Consider the following 12,370-nt stretch of genomic DNA (forward strand, 5'->3'; position numbering starts at 1 on the left):
GTTTATTAGGCTCAACAATACAATCCAGACAGGATTCCATTTTTACATATATGATTTAATTAATTTTTGCTATTATTGTTGAGATTCGACACAAAAGAACATCCATATACCAATTCAACAACTTCTTCAATGGACAGTTCCGTGAAACTGCCTCCATTTTTCGAGTTGTGTGTCCATTCTCACTTTTCTGAGTTCTTGCTCCCCTGTCCTCTGTTAAAATAAAAGTATTGCCCCTTAAGGGCGAGTGACTTATCTGGTCTTGAGATATGCAATTGTCAATTTGATTCTCTTAAAGATAGATCTTAAAGGAGCACAGAGTTTCAAGGCACACATTGCATATCCTAGTGAAATTTAAATATTCATATAATTGAAATACATGTTAATATATAACTTACTATAAATTTAAATATATTTTGTTTTAACCGGACAACTTATCTTTTTGTTCAAGGTTTCAGGGTTAAAAATTATGCCAATCAATAGTTTTAGGAGTTTATCCAACCTCCATGATTCCTTCAACTCTTGGCCCCATGAAAATTGAAATTCTGTTCTACATTTCCTACAGTTAGATCAGGGGCTTCTTCTATAAATTCTTTGTTCAAAATAGTCAGTAGTGGTTGCTGGACACCATCCACTTATCTTGATCTCATAGTAAGGATTCAGATGTTTGTGAAGACAATTAGCTACATATTCCATTTTCTTTTCATGAATGAAAAACTCACTGTTGTTGAAGTGGAACCAACCCATAGCTGCTCCTTTGTTGGCATTTCAAGACTGTAAATTGCACAGGAAGAGATTGCTCATCATTCTCCCTTAGAGCTGCTGGTGAATCCTAACTGCCAGAGTTGTGACCTTTGGGTTAGTAGCACAATTCCTAAATGAATACACTGCTTCTTGTTGTTGTGTACCTTCAAGTCAGAACTGACCCATCGCTAACCCTCTGGTGGGTTTTCAGAGGCAATTAATTGCTCCTGAGGCGATCACCCATTGTCCTCCCATGGAGCAACTTGTGGCCTCAAACCATGTGCCTTTAGAATTGCAGCCCAGCTTCTTGCCACTAAGCTGCTAGATCTCCCTTTTCTTCTATTGGTTTTTACTGTTTTTCCATTTTTAGTAACAAAGACCCTATATTGTTATTTGGGTGTTAGTCTCTTTGCAAGCACCCTAGATACTATACAACCTGGATGCTGTCCTGTCAGAACCAATTCATAGCTGACCCTGCAGCAGGGTTTCAGAAGCACTTAATCAGTCACACAGGAGGAGGTTGCCCATCCTTCTCTCAAAGAGCAGCTGATGGATTCAAACCACGTGCCTTTGAGACTGCAGTGCAACTTTTTTATCCTAGGCCACCACAGTTCCCTTTGAACACACATTATAAAGCCAATTAACCATGTAGCCATGACCTTTGCCTCTAAACCATGGACCCAAATTCCATGATTTACTTGGTATTACATAAACACGTGTGTGTGTGCTTGCTGTAAATATATCACACAGGATTTGCTCATTCAACTTTCACAGGCATACAACTTATTGACATTAATTGGCTTGCAATCTTGCTCTAAATGTGAATTTTTTCCCATTACAATGAACAGAAACTCCAGATTCATAAACAGTAACACCCCTTTTACTACTCCCTACTACCCCAGGTACCCACTGAAAACCTTTGCTTTTTTTTCTCTATATTTGCCTGTACTTCTATTTTTCTTTTAAACCTCACTCACTGCTACTGAGTTAATTCCCCCTCCTAGCAAGCCTCCATCAGGTTTTGAGGCTTAAATCTTAAATGGGCTATAAAATCTTAAAGAAAACTGCCCATTGAAGTTTCTGGTGGTTTCTGACCTCCAAAGCTGTGTAGCCTTTTGGCTGGCAGTGCATTGTACTACAGCCTACACCAGCAGAGTTTGTGATGTCATCTATTATTTGTCCTTTTGCAATCTGTTATTTCACTCAACATAGTGTTTTCAATCTCCATTCATACTGTCACGAGTGAAGAAAGACTTTACCACTATAATATCTGGTATCAAAACTTCCTTTTTCTTACTGGTCAAATAGCATTCCACTAGATGTAAATATCACCTTTGTTTATCCATTTGTCTATGAAAGACAAAGTTGTTTCTACTTTTTTTGACAATTGTCAATAGTGCTGAAAAGAACATTGGCATATGAGTATCTGGGTGTTTGTTTTCAAGTCTTTCATGGAATTGCTGAATCATATGCTAATTTTGTTTTAATGAGCTGTGGTGCTGGAGAAGAGTATTGAATACATGGACTGCTAGGAGAACAAACAGGTTCGTCCTGGAGAGGGTGAAGCCAGGCTGCTCCTTGGAGACAAGGATTCTGAAGCTTCGTTTGATGTACTCTGGACATGTTGCAAGGCAGGACCAGTCCCTGGAGAGGGACATCATGCTTGGAAGGGTGCAGGGACAGTGCAGGAGAGGAAGACCCTCAATGAAATGGATTGATGCAGTGACTGGGATAATGGGGGTAGGTGTGTCAGAGACAATAAGATTGGCACAGGATAGAGCAGGGTTTAGGGCTGTTGTACATAGGGTTGCTACGAGTCACAGGCAACTTGAAGACACATAACAACAACAATTTTATTTTTAGGGTTTTTAAAATATTTTTTATTTTTTTTAAATTTTTAATTTTAGTTTTAGTTTATTGTTGTTTTTTTTTTTTAGTTTTCGTTTTTGAGGAAGTGTCACACTGTATTATTCCATTCCATATCCTACCAACAAGGATAAGAGTTACAATTTCTCATATCCTCGCCAATTTTTCTATTTCTTGTTTTGTTTTAACCTTTGCCATCTGAGTAGGAGTGAAATGGTATGTCATTGTGGTTTTGATTGGGACCTCTCTAATGACTAATGATGTTAAGCATCCTTATAGCTTTTCAGTGCCTTTGCTGAAATATCGCTTCAAGAATTTGTCAAAATTTCTGTATACATGTGTGCACACAAATTGTTAGATTATTAGTAGATTATTTCTAAAGATATTCTCTCCATCAGAATTTGTCTTTCCCCCACTTTTTTTGTGTGTGGGGTGGGTTAAGTCTTTCAATGACAAGGTTTTTCCTTTTTATGAGGTTTTATCTATTTATTTTGTCTTTTCCTGTCTGTGCTTTTGTTGTTATATTAAACAATCCATGGTTAAATGCTAAACTTGACGCCATTGGTTCTGCATTTTCATTTAAGAATTTTATGGTTTCAGTTTTCATATATAGGCACTTAATCTATTTTTATTTTGTTTTCATGTATAATGTGGGGCATGAATCCTGTTTCATTTTTAGGAATATGGAAATCTAGTTTTCCCAGCACAATTTATTAAAAAGTCTCTTCTTTCCCCATCAAATGGGCGTAGCATCATCCTCAAAAATCCGTGGGCTATACTTATTTTGATTTATTCCTAGACTCTCAATTGTATTCCATTTATCTATGTGTCTACCAGAGGAATGTCTATCTGTGTTTCATTGACTATATGCTAAGGCATTTGTGTGGATCACAACACATTGTGGCTAACCTTGAGGAGAATGGGAATCCTGTAACATTTCATTGTGCTTATGCGAAACCTATACTTGGACCAAGAGGCAGTCTTCAGAGCAGAGGAAGGAGAGACTAACTGCATGGTTCACTATTGGGAATGGTGTCCGCCAGGGATGTATTCTGTCTCCATACCTTTTCAATCTATAGACAGAACAGATTATCTGGGTCACTGAGCTGTATGAGGACTGTGGCATCAAGATTGGAGGAAGATTCATCAACAATCTGCGTTATGCAGATGACACAACTCTGCTTGCTGAAACTGAAAAGGACCTGAACTGCTTGCTGCAGAAGGTCAAGAACTGCAGCCTTCAATATGGATTGAAACTCACCATCAAGAAAACAAAGATTCTCACCACTGGGCCAATTGGCAGCATCATTATGGGTGGTGAAGAGATTGAGATTGTTAACACTTTTAGTTTGCTTGGCTCCACAATCAACATTCTTGGTACAAGCAGCCAGGAAATCAAGAGACAAATTGCATTGGGAAAGTTCTGCTGTCAGGGATCTCCCCAGAGTATTGAGTAGCAACAATGTGAATCTGGAGACCAAGGTGTGTCCATTCCATGCCATATTCTTCACAATCACTTGCTATGCATCAGAAAGTTGGACAATGACTAGGGAGGATTGAAGGAGAATTGATGCCTTTGAACTGTGGTGCTGGAGAAGAGTACTGAATATACCACGGACTGCTAGGAGATCAAACAAGTTCGTCCTAGAAAGAGTCAGACCAGGCTGCTCCTTTAAGTTAAGGATTCTGAAGCTTCCTCTGACATACTTTGGGTAGATTGAAACTATCCAGTCCTTGGAGAGGGGCATCATGCTTGGGAGGGTGGAGGCACAGCGAGGAAGACCCTCAATGAGATGGCTTGAGTGTGATTGGAGTAATGAGTATAGGTGTGATGGACACATTGAAATTGGCTCAATAGAACAGGGTTCAGAGCTGTTGTACATAGAGTCGCAAGTGACTCGATGGCACATAACAAGAACAACATGTCATTCAGATACACAATCACAGCGTTTGTATCAGCAGTCAGGAGGAGAGGTATTACATTGGGAAAGTCTGCAGTTAGGCATCTCTTCAGATTATTGAGGAGCAATGATATCATTTTGAAGACTAAGGTGCATCTGATCCAGGCCATCATCTTTTCAATTATTTGTCATGCATCTGAAAGCTGGACAATGAATAAGAATGACAGAAGAATTAATGCCTTTCAGTTGTGGTGTGGGGGAAGTGTACTGATTATCCCAAGGATTTTTTTAATCGCTTTAGCTGTTAGAGTGTATTTTCAGACTGGGAAATTAGAGGCTTCTTACTTTGTTTCATTGCATGAAAAACATTTTAGGTTGCCGCAGAATAGGAAAAGGTCTTTTGTTCATGGGTTGCCATGAGATGTAGTCAACACAATAGCACCTAACAACAGTTGTCTCTATAAAAAACTTGCAAATATGATCTTCAAGGTTTCATCCACCTGGCTTTATAGATGGTTTATAAAAACCCTAATTCAAATTTTCAGGGAGCTCTGGTGGTCTAGTGTTAAGCAAAAAAATGAGACAGAATCCAGAAGCCATGTGGTTTGAATCTGCCAGCTTCTCCACAGAAGAAGGATGGACAATCTCCTTCTGAGGGATAAACTACCTCCGAAAACCCACTGGAGGGTCAGATATGGGTCGTTTCCAACTCAATAGTAACACAACAACAAAAATCCATCATTATAGTACCATGCTTAGTGCCCAGCACATACGAGTGTGGTAAATATTCACTTAAGCAATGGATAAAAAATTAAAATTGTCAACAATTTCATTTTACTTCAGACCACAGTCAACACCTATAAGTAGCAATAGTTAAGAAATCAAATGATCTGTTGGGAAAATCTGCTGTCAAAAACTTCTCCAAGATGCTAAAGAATAAGGCTATCTATCAGTTTATTGATTAAGGTACTCCTGATTCCAGCCATGATTTTTTTTATAGCAGTGTTTATTCACCGTTGCAAAAACATGTAAAGAGCCCAAATGTCCAACCACAATAAAATGAATTGAGAATTTATAGTATGTTCCCATGCAGCGTGCAGGAGCAATCATTTTGAAAATCACTACCTAATTTGGGAAGGACTAGAGAGCATTATGCTAAGAGAACTCAGTGCATGAAGGACAAATATTGCATAACACCACTATTCTAGAACATGCATGACGATCCAAGGGTGGGGGGAGAGCAGAGGGTTGAGGATGGGAGGCGGTTAATCATATGGTTGCACATTTTGATAGGTGGAGGAAGGAGTGGGTAAAGAAAATAGGAAAAATCCAGTGTGAAAAACAATGTATATGAACTTTGTAATTTGTTGTTGTTAAGCGCCGTTGAGTCACAGGCAACTCATGCAATCCCATGAGGGCGAATCCTCAATGCCTCTCATCTTCGCTCATCCTCTCTCCACGTTCATAGGGTTTCCGGAGGCAAGCTATTATGGAAGTGGATGCTACTCCTCCTTCTAAGCTTGTTTTAATCGGGGAGCTCCACCCCACTCTCTGTCCGCACTGGGTAATCAGCCATTAATGCATTTGAGACATCAGTGTCACAGTGTTCAGCCTCACAACAACCACAAGTGAGAGCCGTACGGCAACTTGTACACCAGGGCTATATGACCTAGAGGAATGTCTGAACAAAAACAATGAAAGACAGGCCCAAGGGACACAGATTAGAAGTCACCCACCTTCGGCTTGGTAGCATCGCCTTTTGTCCACTGGGCCAGCTGATCTCTCTCTCTCTGTTGATGTTATTGTTCTTAAGTGCCATGCCAGTATAAAATAAAAATATTGTTTAAAAATCACATTAACAATGAAAAAAAGTATATTTCTATACTATTTTATCACAAGTAGATTAATGTTGAAAAACTCTTTGCTGATCTAATCAGTTTCAACTTATAACTAGCTTTCCTTTGGGTTCTGAGCCAGGTTAAGAGGTTGTTCTTTGTCCCGTGGAGTTGTTGGTGCTTTTGAGCCACCAGATAGACACAACATTTGGGAAACGGAACAACAGCGCTTCCTAGATTCATAGTCAATGTTAAAGTCATTGTTGTGGAGTCAAGCCGTGATATTTTCAGAGCAAAGAAGAATCAATGCCTTTGACTTGGTGTTGGAGGAAGTGCGAGCAGGGTACTTCTTAGAAAGCCAGGATGGTGAAACTTTGTCTCACATACTTTGTGTATGTTATCAGGAGGGACTGGTACTTGGAAAAAAGACATCCTACTGGGAAAGGTCAGAGAAAGAGAGGAAAATCCTCAACAAGCTGGACTGACACATACCTGTAACAGTAGGCTGAGACTAGAACCTGATGTTCTTGGGGTTGGTCAAGTGGCAGTCGGCTCGAGGGTACAACTACAATAACATTCTTGTTCAAACAAACCTGTAAATATTTCTATCACAACCCCTATTAGTTACCTAAAAGTAGTCGTTTCCCCCATGTTCAATTTTCAAACCCCATGTTTTTTAATAAATTAATCAAAGTCAGTAACAAATCCTTGGAAAATATTTCTTTTTTTTTTTCTATCTTCCTTAGGTTTCATCTCTGTCATGCTTGCTTTTCTTTCCATTATGTGACATGGACTTCCCCCTTTCTGTGTTGCCCTATTCTGTTTCCTCCACTCATTCTCCACTGTTTACTAAGTGGGTAAACCTTGTGTTTTTCAACCAAAATGTACACATGTAAAACACATGAATGTCAGTTCTTTTATTAGGCACTTGTCAAATATTTTTTTAGCATCAATGAGTTTATTGTGAATCTGAATGTTTGCTATGACAGAACAACTATTTTACCAGCAAGTTTTATAAAGCCATTACTAAGGCATGTTAAAAAATATTTTGGATTTTTATTAAAAAAATCATTGCCCAACAAATTTGAATGACCCCCCCCCAAAGAAAAACCCACCGAAACAAACCTAGTAGTGTGAGTCAATTTCCTCTCCTGGCAATTCTTTGTCTGCCAGTGTAGAACTGTTGTGATATTTTAAAAGTATATCACCAAGCCTTGCTTCCAACACACCTCCTGGTGGATTTGATTGTTGTTGTGATTATGTGCTGTCCAGTCCAGACCTACACCTAGCTGATCCTCCACCAGGTTTTCATTGCAGAGGAGGAGACTGCTCATCTTTCTTCTGTGAAGCTGCTGATAATCTGAACTGCCTTTAGACACTAGACCACCAGAGCTCAATAATAACTGTTAATTGCTGAATGTTTAACCATTAGAGCAAAACATACTCTTAACGGGGCTAGGACATATTTGTCCAACACTGTATATAATGTAGATCATTATGACAGTCATTATAATCACTGGAAATATTAATAATTCAAGTGTTTTTCCCAGTGTTCATGGTACATTTTGGATATCATTAACAATATTCTTCTTAAGCATTTTTTTTTTGTTTCTTCAAGGGAGTCTGAGATGACACAAATGTCAGAACAGGAACGTATTAACGAATTAATCACCCTCCATGAGGTTTGTATGGGTAATTGGCACATACTGCTTTTACAGGTAAGGTGAAAATGGGTGCAGTTACAGGACAATGTAGTGGAAAAGACTGGTCCACATACATAACTTGCCTTTGCCATACTGATTTTATAAGAGCATTTTATTGGGAGCGAAATGCTCATTCTGAACCTTCAGTAGAAAATAATTTCATATAATTGGTGGTTTTCTAAGAGAGAAATTGTTTTTTCCTTTCCAAAGAGGTGCGCAAGAGCCATAGATGACAATAAGCTAATAGATATGCAAGCTTACATTACCAGTAATAACAAACATTAAGGGAGCTCTGGTTGGCCTAGTGGTAAGGAGCTTCACTGCCAACACCAAGGCTTGTTGAAGTTGTTGATGTGCACCAGCAAGTCAGAACCGAGGCCCAGCTGACCCTCTGGTGGGTTTTCAGAGGCAATTGATCACACGGGGTTGGGGGGAGGGAGATTGCCCACCCTTCTCCCTCAGAGTGGCTGGTGGACTTGAACCTCATGCCTTCAGGATTACAGCACAGCTTCCTGCCACTAAGCCACCAGTGCTCCCTATCAACACCAAGGCACAAGGCTCAAATCTATCTAGTGCTCTGCTGGATAAATAAGGACTATCTCCTCCTCTGAAAACCCACCAGAGGGTCAGCCATGAGTCAGTTCTGATTCGACAGCACAAAAAACAAAACAAAACAAAAAAACCCAACAAGAAAAAAACAAAAAACCCACCACCAACAAAATAAACATCAATTTATAAGTAGATGTATAGACCGAAAAGATGTTTTAAAGACCCTTTAAAGTCATTATTAAGTAATAGTTCAAAATCCATAAATATTCTCCGTAACACTCCATACCACTAATTACCTTCCTAAAGAAGCATTCATATCCCGTCTATTATATTTGATTAAAAAATATGGAAATGGAGAGTGTGATGAATTGAGGTGTGTTTGCTTGTGTACCAGAGCGTGTGTGTAAGAGAGAGAATATATCATGCGATCTTAAATGCTATCATTATTTGCTTTTTCTCTGGTGAATACTCACAGCTAAATATTTGAGTCTGTGTCTACTAAGTATGTAAAATGTAACTTTCAAAAGAGATTGACAGTGCTACAGCATAGATGAAACCTGACAATATATTGTGTGATTCTATTTCTATGAAATGTCTCAGAAGAGGCAAATTGGTAGAGACAGAAAGTGGATGAGCGGTTGCTAAGGCCTGAGGTTGGGGGAATATGAGGAGCATTGCTAAGCAGTATGGAGCTCCATTTTGAAATGATAACAATGTTCTAAAGCAGATGACCTTGATGGTTGCACACTTTGTGAATAGTCTTAAAAAATAACATTAAATCGGGCAATTGAAGTGGGCGAATTATCTATCAAGAAGGTTGCTATCATAGGGGAAAAAAGATTGACAGAATTAAACCCCTGCATCACAAGGAAAATCTAAATGAGAATATGACTCCTGGTGACAGGAAACGAGTCTAGAGAGGATTTGTCTTGCAGGAGACAAATGAAATTCTTGGAACTCAAAGGGACTTGGGAAAGATAAGCCAATTGACTTCTTGATCAGCATGATCTTTTGTCTGTCACCATCATTGAAAGGACAAAGCTTCAATTTACTACAAATGGGATTTAAGTGAAAGGTCAAAAAACAATTTTATAGACATGAAATAAACCAGAAACAAAACTACGATAGAAAAAAGATGATCTATTTCTAGTTTGATAGGTTTAGAAAAGTTGCATTACCAGAGAATCCAGGTGTAACAGAAATGGTGAATGTGTCCAACAGCTAACTAACTCCAAGAATGGACATTTGAATCCACCAAGAGGCACAAGGGAAGGGCCAGGTACTCTACATTTTTGAAAAAATAATTTTTTTTACTTTATTTTGGTTTACTTACGAAGTTTGTACACATTGTTTTTCACAGCAGCTCTTTCCCCTTTCCTTTACCCCACTTCTCCCTCCACCCATCAAAGTGTGTGACCCTATGACTAAACACCCCCCCACACACACACACACTCCTGCCCATCCACACCTACTTTTGAAAAATCAGCCTCTGACTTCACTTTGGAGCACAGTTCTCCTGGGACACACATGGTATGTGTACCAGTCAGGACCAACTAAACAGCAACTGCTTCCGTTGAGCTAGTAAATTACCATGTGACTAAATTGGTTTGTTTAAGTGTTTCAACCATGTTGAAGTTCTGATAACTAATTGCATTTGAAAAGAGGATTGATTAGACCTTTGGACAAAATCACCAAGAATTTCCTTAAGTGTTAACAGAAGAGCTGAGAATAAGAAGCTTCCGTTTCAATCTACAAAACCCCTGAGATAACTTAGAATATAGGAGGCTTTCATAGGTGGCTTTATCAAAATCCCAAGATCAGCTGAAGAAGTGTGTTAATATATTGTAAATTGTCCAAGAGAGGTACTTTCTTTCAGCCTTTGAGCCATATTGTAATAAAATCCACTCTGGATGGGGAGCAGAATGAAGTAAGCCTATAACTAGCTAAACCTGCACTGCAATCCTAAAGGCACATCGTCTGAATTCACCAGTTGCTCTGTGGGTGGAAGGTGGACAAACTCCACACACTAGATTTTCCATCTCTGAAAACCTGCTGAAGGGTCCAGCTATGTCCATTCCAGCTCAACGGTAAACAATATTTAAAAGTCTATGGAAAGGACACTATGTGAATGGAGAGCAGAATCCTAAGGAATATTTTATGTTAGGGATTCAGCAAAACTTTTCTGTTAAATGCCAGGTAATGAAGATGTTTTTTTTTGTCTGAAGGCCAGTCAGTCTTTATTGTACCCACTGAATTCTGCTGTTTTAGCAGAAAAACAGCCGTAGGCAACAAAGAAACAAAGGAACATGATTGAGGGACAATAAAACTTTACTTCTAAAAATAAACAATAGTGAATTTGGTCACTAGGATGTAGTTTGCCTACCCTTATTTTAGATTTCTGTGTTTATGCTAATGTTGATTTGGGATTAGGTTGAAGCTATGGTCTTTTTTTAAAAAAAAGCTATGTTCTTAAAGGTATGTTTAAATAAGATAACAGAAGATCTTAAACAGACTGAGATAAAAATCAGCAATCTTCCTTTATTAAAGTCTTATTGTATACTCTCAAGTTGTAATGAACTCATAGCTGACCCTCCAGCAGTTTCAGAGGCAGTAAATCACATGGGAGACCTTTTGCCCATAGAAACTATCTATCTTTGAATTAGCAGCAAAATTCCTTACCACTAAAATCTTAGGTCTGCACAATTTGCAATACTGAGCAATTGACTAATGGTAATATTATATATATATTTTTCTTCCTTCACCCCAACATTTCACATTTGAATGTAATAACAGTGATAAAATTTTATTTCCACAGCAGGGAAAAAATGACAACCACTATAATTACTCCTTATTGATTCCTCGTATGTGGTTATATTGTCTATATTTTTTTCTTTCCCCCCTACCTCAATATTTCACATTTCAATGTAATCACAATGCTAGAATTTCACTTCTACGGCATGGATGAAGTGATAACTACTACAACTTCTCCTTATTGATTCCTTGTATGTGGAATGTTTTGTATATATCATTTCATTTAATCCTAATAAATACTCTTTGGTGATAAGCATTCTTGTCTCTATTTTCAAAAGAGGAAACTAAGGCTTATGGGGTAAGTAATGATTGCCCAGGATCATTTGGTACAAAATACAGGACCTGTGATAATGGAAAAGAAGTTACTCCCCCCTGGTGGTAAATCCCTTAGATAAGCAGACATGCCATATTACAGTTATGCTCAATGGAATACTAAGTGTGTACTTATTTCCCCATAATCTTACCCACAGTATTTTTTTTCCTCATCAAATTGCACTGTTAACATTGAGCAGTAAGTCAATGGATGCATGAAATAGCAATTTATGCCAATGGTAGCAGGAAGAGTATAATTCTAAGTCTCTCTTTAGTAATTTATTTTAGATGGTGCCATGGATTTATAACACAGATGCTGTAGTGCTATGGAGACCGGTACCTGAGTATCTATCATTTTCAGGCTATGTCCTACAGGGTATTAAAACATAGGATAAGCATTTCAGGTAAAGTTTAGTATCAAACAGTTTTCTCCCTCATCTGTTTCAGTGCACTATACATTATTGAACCCATCTTTCTCAGTCTCTCCCAACCCCAAGGTCAGTCCTCTTTTACAACGGGGGCACCATGCAATATTTGTCCTTATGTGACTGGGATACTTCAGCATAATATTCTCCAGAGTCAACCATTTTGAATAATATTGCATGAGTTCCTTGTTTTTCAATGCAGCATAGTATTCCATTGTGTGAATATA

The sequence above is a fragment of the Elephantulus edwardii genome, unplaced genomic scaffold, assembly GCF_000299155.1.
Source record: "Elephantulus edwardii isolate Elephantulus edwardi_28Jun2011 unplaced genomic scaffold, EleEdw1.0 scaffold00336, whole genome shotgun sequence".
NCBI lineage: Eukaryota > Metazoa > Chordata > Mammalia > Macroscelidea > Macroscelididae > Elephantulus > Elephantulus edwardii.